At 43.0% G+C, this 15216-nt stretch overlaps 1 protein-coding gene across 1 annotated transcript in view; it reads left to right on the top strand.

Annotated features, from left to right (window-relative positions):
- The window catches only part of LOC126392363 (low-density lipoprotein receptor class A domain-containing protein 4-like), a 281047-nt gene that overhangs the window by 53417 nt on the left and 212414 nt on the right, over nucleotides 1-15216 (top strand). The gene's annotated exons all lie outside the window — the stretch shown is intronic.

The raw sequence follows: 15216 nt of genomic DNA, 5'->3' as shown, positions 1-15216 counted from the left end.
ATGCCCTCAACTTAAACCAAGTCTTTAGAAGTTTGCATTTGCCTGGATCACTGTCCGTATTTAAACTTACACAGAGGAAATCGTTTCATTAGATTTTGACCAAAGACTAACCGGCAGTGGTAGCAGGTGGCCACTTGGAAAGGTCTCTTGGCACTTCATATTGTATAACAGGATGTCCAGTTTACAGTCACTGTGTGATTCCAGTGAACAGAGTAAATTAGGATAAGACCTTTGTTTGTTTCAAAAGCAGGTGATCCTATGCTTCTCAGTGGCTCGGAATAAAGTCGTCTTAGAACAAATGGTGGAAGTCCAGCCGGGCAGACTGGATGCGCATTGGCCAGCACTTCCTGTTTCTGTTCAGTCAGATGGCTCAGTATCCAGTCTTTAGTTCAGCTGTTACCATCAGAGGTGATATAATCTCAACAGCCAGAGCCAGCTTAAAGTATACAGTAAATTAATTAAGCAACCACTTGGGGTCACACAACCTCTTAAAGGGACTGTTAACCCCCAAATCAAAAATACATATTGTTTCTCTTACCTGTAGTGCTATTTATCAGTCTAGATTGTTTTGTTGCCTCGTGTTGGAGGTATCGGCTATAGAGATGTCTGCCTTCTTTCCAGTATAATGGAACTAGATGGCACTTGGCTTGTGGTGCTCAATAGATCAAAATAAAATACATTTGAAAAACTCAACAGCAATGTCTCTTTCCAGAAATCAAGACCTGCTTACTCAAGATAATCCACAGACCTTGTTGTGAGCAGTTTCATCTTGAAATTTTCTTTCTACGGAACTGTACCCGACAATGGTATCACTTACACAGAAGGACACTTACATCTACTGCTATTGTACCACTGAACGAGCTAACACTACAGCTAAGCCCCCAGGAACAGCGGTGGGCTTTGGAGACAGTTCTACAAACTCGGAATTACAACATCATGTGATTGTGAAGACTGTAAATCATTGAATACATTCTTTGTAAGCGTCACTATCAGGACTTGATCCATTTGGTCCGATAACAGTTATAAAGTTTACAAGAGCTATATAATCAAATTATATTTATCCCCATCCAAGTTAGCGGAAGGCTAAACTGAAGTTAGTCACTTGGCCGCCATAAGTCTGTAGTATACTCGATCTGTGGGTCCAACAATGTGAAAGATCTGGTTAAATTCATATCCTGAAATATAACTTTTTTTTGGCTTCATGCACCACAGTGCAACTTTCATCAAAAGGAATGGAGCCCTGCCTCCACGGCTGGATCCACAAGCCTCTCATCCATGAGTAGATGTGCGCTTCCTCATTCACGGTGATACGGTTGCTGGGTGAAGTTCGGAAGAAAGAAAATAGTTCCTACAAATAAATACAACAAGGTCTGTGGATTATCTTGAGTAACCGGGTCATGATTTCTGGAAAGACACATTGCTGTTGAGTTTTTCAAATTTCAAAGCTGAGTGCCATCTAGTTCCATTACATTGGAGAGGAGGCAGACACCGCTATGGCCAACAGCACTACAGGTAAGAGGAAAAAATATGTATTCTTGATTTGTGGATAAACTGTCCCTTTAAGCAAAAAATGAATATAAATTCCTTTTGGGTTGCTTCTTAAAGTATTCTCTGTTGGAAATCACAGTACTGCCAAAACGCAGGTGACCTACACTCGATATTGTGTCTCAACACACCCTGTGTATAGACACTGATGGAGGACTAGAGCTGAAGCCGCTGTGCAGTCTATGTAGACATTGTGTTAGTCTTGTTTATAATAGCTTGCATTGCTGTTTGCTATTGTGTCATTTTTGATGCTACCTCTTGGAGTCGCCAAAGTTAGATATTTTCACACCCCACACATTGGAGTTTTAATTGTTAGCATGGTTGTTGTTGAGCATTTGCACCTTGCACATCCTGATTCTTTACAGGATGTGTTTGCTCTGTTCCCACAGGCATCTCCCACACTAGAATTGTGCTCATTGTGCTCCTAACACATCAGATAAAGGCGAGCACAAAATAGCATCTGTTTTCAAGTAAGGTGGCTGACTGGTAAAACATCTGAGGCAGATCATTCCCTCAATTTTCAAACCTTCCAAACTCTTTTTAAGAGTTTTTCATTGTATCTTAAGAGTACACACACACTCTCATCCTGACAGTGTGTCTGTTTTCTACCCCAGCCACGTTCTCCTGTGCAGCAGATCTGCCTGCCTGACAACTTTGATAACACCGGGCTGCAAAACCTCGAGCAGCACAAATCATTTCACTACTCTTCCACACACACAGGATTACTGTACTGTATGTCGGCCCGTCTCCGTATGTGAGAGTGTGTGTGTGTTTCATGATGACATTGATTGGCAAAAGCATCTCTATGCTCTGGCTTCCTGCCTGGCCCTATCAGATCTACACTTGAACCTGCCTGCTGTCGATGCGTGTGACTCGTAGAGAAGGAAACCAAACATCTGATAGTGAGCCTTCTCTCCTCTCATGCTGCATGGTTATCGTTCATAAATATGATGCATTTCTGCGTGGGGAGGAACAGATCAGCTCCTCTGCGGAGATGGCAGACAGCTCTGAAGCATTCCTCCGTCCTAATCGTTATCGTTTTTAAAAAGGTGATTTATTCAGTCGTTCAGAACACCGCCGGCGCCTTGGCAGAGTGGGGCTTAGTTGAACTGCTCTTTACCGCAGCATAACAGGAGTCCAGGGTTTGGCTGCAGATATGAGGCACGTCCTGTCCTGTACTCCTTGGTATGCAATAGCAGGACGAAGACGGAGAGGAGAGGACAGAGAGGTTAGAGAGGAAGAACGAAGTTGCAGATTGTTAAAAATAGCTCTGAGAAAAGAAAGTAGTAGACAAGGAACACAGACAGAAAGGACAAGATACACTTATTGATTTCAAGACTGATTGGCTTCTCTAGCGTGAAAATCCTCCCTGACAAAACTCACCGAGGATCAAAGCCATCGCCACAAGCTCAAGGCTATATTAAACATTTTAATACCATAGTTCAGAGCAAAACAGACAGTGTGACCAAAGCTTGTGATTCAGTTGTCCATCAGGCATGAGAATTAGGATTTTAGGAGGGGAAGCCAGTGTGTGTGATGCATATGTGCAGAGGTCGTGCTGCTCTCCATCACTGTATGGCTTCACATGCACCACAGCACAGAAAAGGTCAGACTAACCAACTGCTTTGTTATGCTCTGCTAGTGTTTTGGAGGTTACAAACTCACACTCAATAGAGTTACACACACAAACACACACACACACACACACTAGCTGCTCAAAAAGTCGAAGTGAAACACAGAGGCCCCTTCAACGAGACTTGTTTGAAGTTTTCAGATCTGAGATGAAACATAAAGAGAGATAAAAAGTGAGAGGTAGAGAAGAGACATCGAGGTTTGAGAGGGGTGAAAGGTGTGACGGGGTCAATGAGGCTTGTTTGAATCAGAGCAGGAGATGTTAGTTCTTCAAGGGAAGAAAGCAGGACAAGTCTGGGAGAGGAGGAGAGCAGCAACAGAGGACTGCGGAGGACATGATGCAGCTGAGGATTGTAGAAGTGAGGAGGCAGGAGTGAGTGAGAACAGAGGAAGACCTGAATGTAGCAGTGGTGGAGGGAGAAAAGAACGAGCTAAAGCCCTTTTCACACAGAGATCCCGCGATAAGACCTCAATGACAGCAACAGCATTGGCCTCTAGTGTGTCATATAATTTAAGGCACACTCTAAACTAACAATGGTATAACCTGGAAATAACCATCATATAATGTTCCTGTTATATAGCAGCTGATGGGGTCCTCTGCTTGGAGGGTAAGGAGCTCCTGCATTTCATTGTCCTTCCAGTTTGCGGATATTTTTGGTTGCTGTACTTCTTGTTTGAGTTAGCTGCTAACTGCTTCTAGCTGTTTTTAAATCTCATGGTGGTGGGTCACACAAATAACACGTTGTCACACCTATCCTCTCCTGCTCACTCTTTTTACACAGACACCAGTTTGGCGCTGCTATTACCTTGGCTACTGGCTTTTATGCAGAACAACTGTTCCATTCCATGTTTGTATTTTTTGTACAGAACAGCGAGGTGGAAGGTGAACAGGCAGTGTAAAAGGGACTTGATAAAGGAGGGCTAAATACAGGAATCCCAGGGCCTCAGGGGTGCAGAAATACTTTTAAAGAAGCACAGAAGTGCGATGATAATAGGGTGCGGAGGGAGGAGGAGAAAGGTTGGGATTCAAGTTTCTGTCCTCTTTGATCTTCATTTTTACATCTTTTCCTCTATTCTTCCCTCCTTTCACATCTCTTTAAATCAAAGATTGAAACTGTCATGACGTTATAACATAACACACTGGTGAATACAAATACAAAAAAGAAAGGGTAGAAAACAGTTAAGTTAATGCATTTTAATTTTTTTATACAGTATTTCCAGTTTGGACAGGGGATGCCAGTTTGCTTTCAATAGCCCGACAACAATAAGCTGGTAACTAACCAGTTCTTTTTTTTCAAGAAAGAAAAAACATTTTAATTACTGTTGGCTTTGCTGACAGACAGCTGGCTAGCTGCACTAACATGCACAAACATGATGCCCACTGCCCACCATTGGGTCTCCACTGGTTAGCCAACATTAGCTTTGGCCACTCTGTACTACACACTATGCGATTGCAGTCAGGGAGTCAGCTGGCTTGCGGTGCTGCTCATTTAGCAGTTAACATAGGCCAAGGCACTTGATAATAGCGCTGTATGAAATGCTTATTATGTTATCGCAAATTGTTAAATTTATCATCTTTTGCTGAATAAATGTTTTATCATGAACATTTTTTAACATCAGTGTCAGGTGATGACAGCTTGGCAGCACTCTAAAGTGCAACACACACCGCCGCCATACACCGCGCGTCAAAACGCCCGCCTCCATTATATTCTATGAACCAACCCACACTGGCGCCGGCCGACACGCCGCGCCGCTCTGCTTCAGCCCACTGCTCTATTTCCAGCGCAGCTGGCGCTCATGGCGGCGCTGCGAGAAAAGCCTTTTATGTACGTCTCATCTCGTAGGATCAACTCCGGTTGTTTCAAATTTTTAATAAGAAGACTTTGATAAGAAACTCACCCGTGAAATTCAAGTTGTTGTTGCCTCAAAGTTTTTCCTCTTCTTCTTCTGTTATTAGCAGTTGGCAACCGTTGGCAACTAGTGTAGGTACAGCCACCTAGCGGGCTGGGGTGGGAAATACATGTTGACGGTGCTGCTGCGCGCCGCTGCCAGTGTGTGTTGGGGGGCGGCCCTTGACGGCCACAGCACCGCGCCGGCGGCGGTGTGTGTTGCACTTAAGACTGCAGCTACAAATGTATTTATTTTTTTAATGTTTTATTTTTTTTAATCAGCTTAAGACAATTATACAAGTTTACAAACCTAAACTTCAGCTGCAGGTCTGTCAAAACATAACTCTGTTTTCCATGTCATCCAGTGAGCAATGATGGTAGGATTTCACAGATTTTAAATGTAATTGATTATGCTTCATTTTAATTTAATAATCAGATAATATTTTGTGACATTTTAACTGCTGAAATCATGTTGTATGGGCTTTGTAAGGAACACCACTTTCGCCTGAACAGAACAACGTTGAGCTTCTGATCTTTTAAATCAAAGGTGGAAGTGTTACCTTTCCTCATTTTTCTCAAACACTTTTGGTCCAAAAGACATCAATCAAAGTTTAAACAGTGCCATGGATTTCCTCCCGGAGAATGAGCACACAAACATGCTCTTGTGACTTAACAACAGAGGAGTGCTCACTGACTGGCAAAAAGTCTACGCAACCCACATAGTCTATGTTACTGTCGCTACGGAAACATGGTGACTACCCTTTGTTCTCCCCTGAAGTAGCCCTGTTGAGTAAGCGGCTTCAATTTGAGCTGCAAAACCTCCCTGCAACTATATTAGCACCACTCGCCTTGCTGACACACCTAATGGTGCTAACAGAGCTTACAGTGTTAACATAGTTACCAATGCTAAAGGAGGTTTGTGGCTCAATACTGAGCAGCTTACTCACAAATGTATGTATAGTTCTTGAATTAACGATGTGATTGATAACAGTATGCAAACTGAAATGACCAGAATTGTTAGCAGGTTAGCATGCTAAACTGTCCATTATGCTAACTTAGCTTCAGATCTAAAGCTACATGATGCAAAAAAAAGAGTGGTGCTGTGATGGATAACTACACAACTGGAATTACGACAACAGTATAGCTAGCCGGATGGAATGAATTATGGAATTGTCAGTGCTAGTGTGTATCTGTGCTGTGTGCATCCTTCTCCCAGGGCAGGGGTTAGCACCGAGATCTACATAACCTCAAATATATCTTTCTGTAATGCAGTGTTTTATTTATAGGGTGACTTATGCCTTTATGATACTGTATATCTTTCAATTATCTAGAATTGGCCTGTTGGTTTGTCCCATTTCTTAGTCCGCCTCTCAGTCTTCTTCTTGCCTGAAGTGCATAGTTACATCCAGCACTATTAGCACTGCACTGCAGGTTGTTGCTGGGAAGAAAAAAGGGCAGCAACTCAGTGACAAGGAGCTATAGTATACAGTCATTATTTGAAAGAAACAACAATAAAAGCAGTTTCAACAATGTAAATATAAGAAGCTTCATTTCATTTTTATTTTCATATTCCAGTTAGTCAGAGTTTTTGTTTGCGGAAGTTTTGTTTTCGTCATTAATGTCTTGTTTTAATTAAAGTAACAGAGGTTGTTGACAGATATATTTCATAACAATTCTAGTTAATGAATATAATGACACAGCAAAGCCCTGTATTGTGGGAAAATGCTTCTCATTAACTGGAGGTGATGATGTGGTTTCTGGTTGTGGGAAAGTTGGGTATCTGTCACTAGTACTTATTCAGTCTCCACCCTAGTAACGCGTCCTCACCTGACAAGAAACTTTGTCCCACCCTTCCTCAGATCACTGTGAGAAAGGGTGGAACAGATCGTCTTTTCATACTAACCACAAACTGCCATTCAGCTTCTTAATGCTTTCAAAATGTGTTGAAAAGCAGACAGGGAAGGGCAGAGCAGCCAGGTAAAGAGAGGAAGAGAGGTGATGCAGAGTAATCAGGACCCCTCAGGTAGTCGTGAAACAACTGCTTAATGCCAGATCTCAGGCAAATGTTCATGAATGTTTAATTCAACTCCCAGGTTAATTGAATTCATCACGAAAGACCGGTCTTTTCTCCTTCAGTCATGCTTTTGTAGGTTTTGTTCAAGGATCTTTGATCTGCTGTAAAAATCAAGGGAGTTCTGCTGTCCTGGCTGATCAATAGCAATTAACAAGCAGAAAAAACACTAGTCAAGGTGACTTTTAGTTCACTTAGACACCGTTCACACACTCTTACACCACCACTCTCTTGAATAAACTGAAGTCAGTCAAATGCACACTCATCCCCAAAGTCATTTTTCATCTGGCCCACCCAGGGATAAAACCATCTCTGATCTGAAGACATGCTGTGTGTGTGTGTGTGTGTGTCTGTGTGTGAATGTGTGTGTTCTGGGGGTTGAGTCAGTTGTGGGTCTGGCAGACAACAGTGTGTCAGGTAGCAGGATTCAATATCGGACACCTGTCGGAAGCAGTAATACACACACACACACACACACACTCATACACACACTGATGACAGGGTCATTGGCAGGGCAAGACCACAGTGAAGTGTGAAAGAGCTCCCCAGTTGCTCCATTACACCCCCTGCACTTCTCTTTTCTTTTCTCCCTCTGCTCTTTTCCTACACTCCCATTTTCTCTACTTTTCCTCTCCTTCACACAGATTGTCTTTTTTATTCCCCCCCCTTCTTATTTCTGTCTGTTTCTCTCCACCCCTCCTCTCCTCCACCAGGTGCTGTATCCAGCTCGCTGCAGCCTGTGCAGGGCTGATAAAGCCTGGTTAGGTTATAGGAAAAGTCAGCGGGGCAGAAACAAAACGCCACCGCTGGGTTTTAAATCTGAGCGCTGTCACCCGAGCACCACTGGGTGTCTGCTGCTCTGGGATACGCTGGCTGGCTGGCTGGCTGCTTGGTGGGGAGGGCGGCTGTCGGGGTGACTGGCAGGCATGCTGAATGGGTGTCTGGCTGGCTGGGTGAATAGCTAACCTGCGTCATCCTGACAGGAGGGAGCTCTGCCTCAAGTGCATCATCATGGTAACCTTTCTTCTGGAAATAAATGTCTTAGAAACTACATATATTAATGTTGCAACATGCAGCAGTGATATGTTATTAAAAGGTCAACTACATACTCATTCTGTGGCAGGAACTGAATTTGTATTATTTTGTGCAATATTTACCGACTATTAGTGCAGACACCAAAAAGAGTGAATAGAAGATAAATGCAACTGACGAACATTTTCATTATTGATCAACAGTCAATTTTAGGTACGTTTTTGCTTAAGCAGACTAGAAAAGGGCAATAATAGTGACAAATGTCCATCACACTTTCCCAGAGCCCATGGTGACATCTTCAAATGGCCTCTTTTGTCTGACAAAATGGAAGTCTTCTTTAAACCTATATGTCAGTATGTATGTAAAAAGGCCCATCACAAGGTGCTGAACCCTACAGCATGTAAATGCACACCAGTGATTTCTGTGTGATAAATGACACTGGATTACTTACCAAATTATTGTCAGTTTTCCGTAGATGCACTAATGAAACCATAGACAAACAGACTGTTGTGTCTCCTCATGTCGCCTGTGTCATGGCCAAAAAGTTGTACTCGAACACACCGCAAAGACTACAGACAACGGCCAACTTGCATGTATGTTCTGCGCCTGCGTGAGCAGAAATAACTCTCCATACCAGCAGACAGGGGTAATCTGTAATCGGTAATCTAATTCATCATTCAAAAAGGGAAACCAGGAGACTGACAGGACGCATTCAAGATGCTAGTTAGCCAGTTAACACATTAACAGCACAACCCGACATCTCAAGCTCTAAGCTGGACTGCCAATCAGGGTGATTTCTTTCACCAATGTGCTAAACATGCCAAATCAGCGAAAAAGCTGCCGACAAAGGCTGACTGGTGCCAATGATGCGTGACACAAGACAAAATTAGGGCGATGGCCAGACAGTGACCAATGGCAGACAGTCGACCTGGTGTGTCGGGGCTGTAACATGTTGACTGGCTTAGGCCTAGTCTTGCGTGACCAGCCTCCCTTACTTCGGAATGGGAGTCTGGGGACATTCGTCTTTCGTTTTGTAATAGAAATGGGCGGGGATATCCAGACCATGTGACGGCATTGCCATAGGTACGGCACATGTGTTACATGTAACAGAGACGTTGCAGCTCTGCAATATAGCTGAATCAAATGAAATCATATCCATTTTAATCTCTTCTTGCGATGCACTGAACACTTCCTTTTCTGTTGTACTACTGACAACAATTTGGGGAACAGCAATTCTGGTGTAGGCGGGTGTAAGGCAAAGCTAATCAGCCGTTGGTTGAGGAAGTACGGAAGTACACGGATTTGGATCCAATCACATCACTGCCGCTGGGAGCCAGCGCTAGTTCTATTACAACTTTCCTATGGGAATGTCCACAGACGACAGAGTCAGCCAGCGTGCGGACGTCATTGGCGTCTGTGTAAGAGACTAGCTTAGGCCCTGTCTTTGGGTATACCGTTTTTTTTGCAAATGGATGCTTTCCTGGCCTGGGAATGCCTCGGGATCCCCCAAGAGGAGTTGGAAAGCATTGCTGGAGAGAGGGACCTCTGAAATACTCTGCTAAGCCTGCTGCCCAACGACCTGGCTTCAGATAAGCGGTCAAAAATGGATGGATGGATGTTTTCCTCTATGTTTTGGCCTCTCGTCCACCCGCAACAGAGTTTTAGGTCACTAAAACAGAATTTTTAAAACTCCTTCAAAGTTACAGATTTCTCAAAACTCTGGTTACTGTTAAACTGTATAAACATGTTAAACAGAACATTTTGAACACAGTGACGTAACCATCCTCGCGCATGGCCATCGTTGCCTTGTGGAATGAGCATATGCTAGAATCAACAACAATGGTAAGGTTTTGTCAGCACTGCTTGGTCTAATGACTAATTAACACTTAAACTAGGCATTGCAGAACACTGACAAACGGAGGCATCTGCTGCACCCAGTCTTTTTCCTCCACCTCAGTGGAGCAGTTTAAAGTGTGCCAGAAATGACTGTTTTGAATCAAGACCGTTCAAACCAGCAGATGGTGAGAAAGTGGGATTGTTGTCACTGAGGAATGGAAGGAAAACTTTTGGATGTCCAGAGCATCATTCACATGTTTGAGTAAGCTCTTTTATCCTTAAATTGAACGGTGATGTGATCTCCAGTAGGTGTTTTGAAAAAGGCAACGTTAGCTTTAGTGTGGACAGAGATATTTTATAAAACGGAGATTGGGTGGACAGAATCATTTTCATCAACAGAGTGGAAATCTGTTTTTTTTTGTTTTTTTTAACCCATCTGTATGTGTATGTTTAGTAGGGCTGACAACGAATATTCTAAATTCGAATTTAAATTCAAATTTGAAAAAAAAATGGACCTTCGAATGTGAAAATTGATATTCGATTGTGGAGAAAAAAAAACACCACAGCAGCTGTCCTCTTTGCGAGTGGGTGTTGGCCGGCCGCTGCACTGAACGCACTGCTTGACACATTCGCTCATGGCTTGCGCAGAAAATAGACCAGACGCCGAAACGATCGCTGCAGGGCGCGAGCCGGCCACGGTGTGGATGACACAATCGGTTAACATGGGTGCCGAAAGGAAACTGGCTTCACTTCGAGGCTATTCGCAGCGCTTCCGCGGGCCGTGTGGCCCTGGCGTGACGGGTCAGAGAGGGGGGGTGTGTGAGAGGTCCGCGGTCGTTTATAACGTAATGTTATAGATAACTGTTTTATGTGTTTTAATGTGTAGGTATGTAAATGTTTTCAAAGACGTTTATGTTGAAATAAAAATACCTACAAGTAGTTATGTTTCCGTGTATTAATACATATACAAGTATGTTTCCTTGTATTAGTTTGCACTGTTGTGGACATAATGCGAAAAAAAAAAATATTTGAATGGTTTGAACCTATGAGTTATTTTAAGAAGGAATATTCGAACATAATTTTTGAGCAATTTTGACAGCCCTAATGTTTAGACAGGACCTGACTCACTGTGTCACATGGCCAATCAACATATATTGCCAGGAAGACAAGCCCATGTAGGCAGACTCATTTACTGACAAACAATGTGTTTTTTTTTTGTCTGGGAGGAAAATGAGGGGAGATGGAGAAAAGAAAGAAAATAGCACACATAAATACACCAATGTAAAAAAGACACCCTGTTGTAACAGCGTCCAGACAGAAAATGACAGAGAAACTCAGACTACCTTCCCCATTTCCCCTCACCCCTCCCTCCCCCTCGACTCATTCTGCGTGTCCTCCCCTCCCTCGTAAATGTTAAGTCGCTAAAGAAAACACAGACAAGTGCTCAACCAGACTGTGTGTGTGTGTCTGTGTGTGGTAGGAGGCATCATACTTACACACACATAAACAGGAGCCAGACAGTGTGTATGAAGTGCAGCTTCACTGAGTCCATCAAGTGTAATAATTGCAATAAATTCCCTCCTGGCTGCTTCTCTCAGCATCCTCTCCTCTCCTCCCCTGTATCCCTTCATCACACTCTCCCTCCTTCCCTACATCAAACACTCCCTCCCTCCCACCCGGCCTCCATCCATCAAGCCCTCCTTCCCTATACCATCAAACCCTCCCTTCTTACATCCCTCCTTTTCCTGTCTCCTTGCTTGAGTTTTCTGTGTGATGTCTGATGTGTCTGGCTGGGCAGGCAGGCCTTATTCTCATTTCCCTTTGTTTTGCTTTCTTTTCTTTTACTTTACTATCGGTTCCTTTTCTTTACATTTGTTTCCTCTCCTATCATCTTCTTCCCTTTTCCTGTCTTTCCTTTTCCTTTCTTCCCTGACATCCCTAACCTTTTCTTTAGTCTCTAGCTCTTTTACTTTTCTTAACCTTATTTCCTTCACTTTCTTCACTGTCTTCTCTCGTCCCCTTTTATTTCCTTTCCTTATCTCTTTATGTCCTTTTTCATTTTCTTTACTCTCCTTTCCTGTCCCTTCCTCTCCTTGTCCTAATCTTTCCTTTCCTTGTCTTTATTTCCTCTTCCTTCCATTCATCCCTTCTCCTTTTCTCCCTTTGTGCTTTCCTTTCCTCTCCTCCCTTCCTAACTACTTTTCAGCCCTGCCAGTGTTAAAAACATGGTAGTAGCAGCAGATGTTTGATATGTGACACTTTGCTGAAAGTTGGTCGTGTTGACAACGACACATCCTCTGTAAAAGTGGAGAAAAAGGCAGACAAATCCTTGCCACAGGTGCTGTGTAGAGGAAGAAATTTATAATGGTGGAAAATAAAGTCTGATGTGTGTTTAGAACATGCCTCTGGAAAATATTTAATTTATTAAAACGTCAGGGGTTCTTTGATGAATTAAATATTCGTCTGGAGCATTTTTCTTGACAGTCGACAGACTCTGTTTTCCTCCATTTGAAAGAGTACTGTGCCAGCAGGTTGGCTGCCTCTCCCCCGGATTCCCCTCACCTTCCATCCTCCCCCCTCTTCCCTTCATCTTTCACTCTTTTTTCTTAAAAGGAGTGAAACTTACACACACCTCCATCATTCCCTTTCCCGCTTCCTTGTGGGCAGATAAATCATCTGCAGAGTGGCAAAAGCTGCAATGACTCATCTACCATCTAGACCACCAAAGCAAGGCAGAGAGACATAGGGAGGAACAGAGGGAGCGAGAAAGAGGGTGCCCAAGTGGAAATTAATAGAGTGAGAGAGGAAGAGTCAAATGAGTAACACTGGTTGTGAATACTAAAAGCAGCCAGAGAGACAGGAAGAGATGGAGAAAGGAGAAAAACCCATGGTCAGTGTGTGGCAGGTGAGGCTCTGAATGAAAAGCAGGAAAGGTGGAGGAAGGATGGAGACTGACAAATGCCCACAGAGAGATGATAATGTGGGAGCATGTGTGTGTGTGTGTGTGTGTATGAAGGAGTCAGAGAGCGTGCGATGGACAGACAGAGTGCAGGAGAGGGAGAGTAGATGGATGAGGGGGGAGAAGGGAGGGGTCGCCTCAGAGACGAGGAGAGGAAGGCCTGATTGACAGCTCTGCTTCTGACGGACTTCCACAACAGCTGTCTGCTGCCTTACCTGTGTGTGGTTGAAACACTGACATACACTTCACACACGCCAACAGTGTACTTCTATCCTTATGAGGACTGTCCATTGACTGCATTTTTGAACAGTGTACTGGCAGCTAATCTCTTTGATGTCCTAACACAGCAGCAGTACATACAGTAGAAAGATTGAACTTTTAGGTGCTTGTGCTCAGTAGAGTACCAGTGAAATTAAACATTGTAAGCATCATTTGTCACTCCCTACTGTGGAGACAAAAATGTTATTTCAAAGGCCATAATTGTGCTGACACTTATGCTCGAGACTTAAAGAGAACTTTCAGGAAATCATAACTTTAAAAAAAGTGATGTAAGTGATGTAATTTTATTATTATTTTATTTATTTATTCATTTTTAATCATTATTATATCCATCCATTTTCATAACCACTTATCCTCTTGGGTGTCGCGGGGGGCTGGAGCCTATCCCAGCTGACATTGGGCGGGAGGCAGGGTACACCCTGGACAGGTCGCCAGACCATCACACCTATGGACAATTTAGAGTCACCAATTGACCTATCCCCAACCTGTATGTCTTTGGACTGTGGGAGGAAGCCGGAGTACCCGGAGAAAACCCATGCTGACATGGGGAGAACATGCTAACTCCGCACAGGGAATCCTGTTGCTGTGAGGCGACAGTGCTAACCACCACACCACGGTGCCGCCCATCATTCTTATATTTTATTAAAAATAGAGTACAGCCATGGGGAAAATGGCTGAATTAGCACAACTTGCCAGATCTCTTTTAAAATGGTTGATTGATTGGTGTCGAATAAATCTAGCCAACCAACATTATGATTGTTAGCTCACTTGATTAAGCAGTAATAACAGCAATAGGCTTTTTTCCACACCTTTGATATGTCACAGAGAGAAAAGCCCAGGTGTAAATGTGAAAATGAATGATGGCTGAATTCCATCTAGCTGCCTCAGTTTCAGGGTCCTGGTTTTGTGCCAGCAGTCACAAAATCAATGTAGTGAACGTGACACCAATAACTGGGACTCAAATGCATACCCTGGAGACGGTAGTGAAGTTTAACAAAAGTCTTTACTTGAAAAAACACACAAAACAAAAGCACTCTCAATGGGGGAGAAAAAGTACAAAATAAAAGCTCTCACAAGGAGGATAAAACTACTAACAAAAAACGCTCTCTTGGAGGATCAAACAATTGTACTAAGGCTCGCAAACAAAACAAAGACTTGAAACAAAAACCTGGTAACATGCATGGATGGCTTGGACGCTAGACAGTACTCTCCTGATGAACATAACAAGACTAACTGATTTGGATTATTCTGCACAAGTTGTGTGAGAGGTTACAAATGGAAGTTTTCATATTGTTTTGCTTTTGTTAAACGCAGACCCCCATGACTTCAGTTCATCAAGATTTTTTTTTTTTTTTCTGTTTTTGGCTTCTTCATTCACTGGAATCATGCAAGAAAAACAAAGTTTTCTTCAAAAATTCAGTGTAGCACAGGGGGGATAATTGATGCACACATGGTCATTTGGGGATTGAAGTATTCCTTTAAGACGCTAATTTCAACTAGAGGCCAGAAACGTAAGATGCCTTTCTCTCAAACTTTGTCCTACATTGACGGCATAATAAAGACCTAAACAACAATGAATGTTCTATAATGATGTTGTATAATGTTCTTTCTCCAGGCCAATGCCATAATTAAAGTATGACACTGTAATTGTTCACTGTGTCGAGAAAATGGGCCGATATGTGTTGAGATTTCAGGCTGTACATGCTAAAGGACGTATAGTATTACAGTTTTTTTGTGTCATATGAAAGGTGGAATGAAGGGTTCAGTGCTGATTACCCTAATAATCTCTACTTATGCATGCGTTTAGTTGTTGATCCACGTACACAGTGCTTAATTTGAGCCGGAACGTACTGGAACGCACCAGGATCTTTTCAGAAAAGGCCCTGGTGCGTTCCGGAACTAATTTGCATGGGTCTAGAACTTTTCACATCTAAAAACTACATACAGTATTGGCTGATGTCACTAGTGTTGCA

The sequence above is a fragment of the Epinephelus moara genome, chromosome 6, assembly GCF_006386435.1.
Source record: "Epinephelus moara isolate mb chromosome 6, YSFRI_EMoa_1.0, whole genome shotgun sequence".
In the NCBI taxonomy this organism is placed as follows: Eukaryota; Metazoa; Chordata; class Actinopteri; order Perciformes; family Serranidae; genus Epinephelus; species Epinephelus moara.
This window is presented reverse-complemented; position numbering and strand designations above follow the sequence as displayed.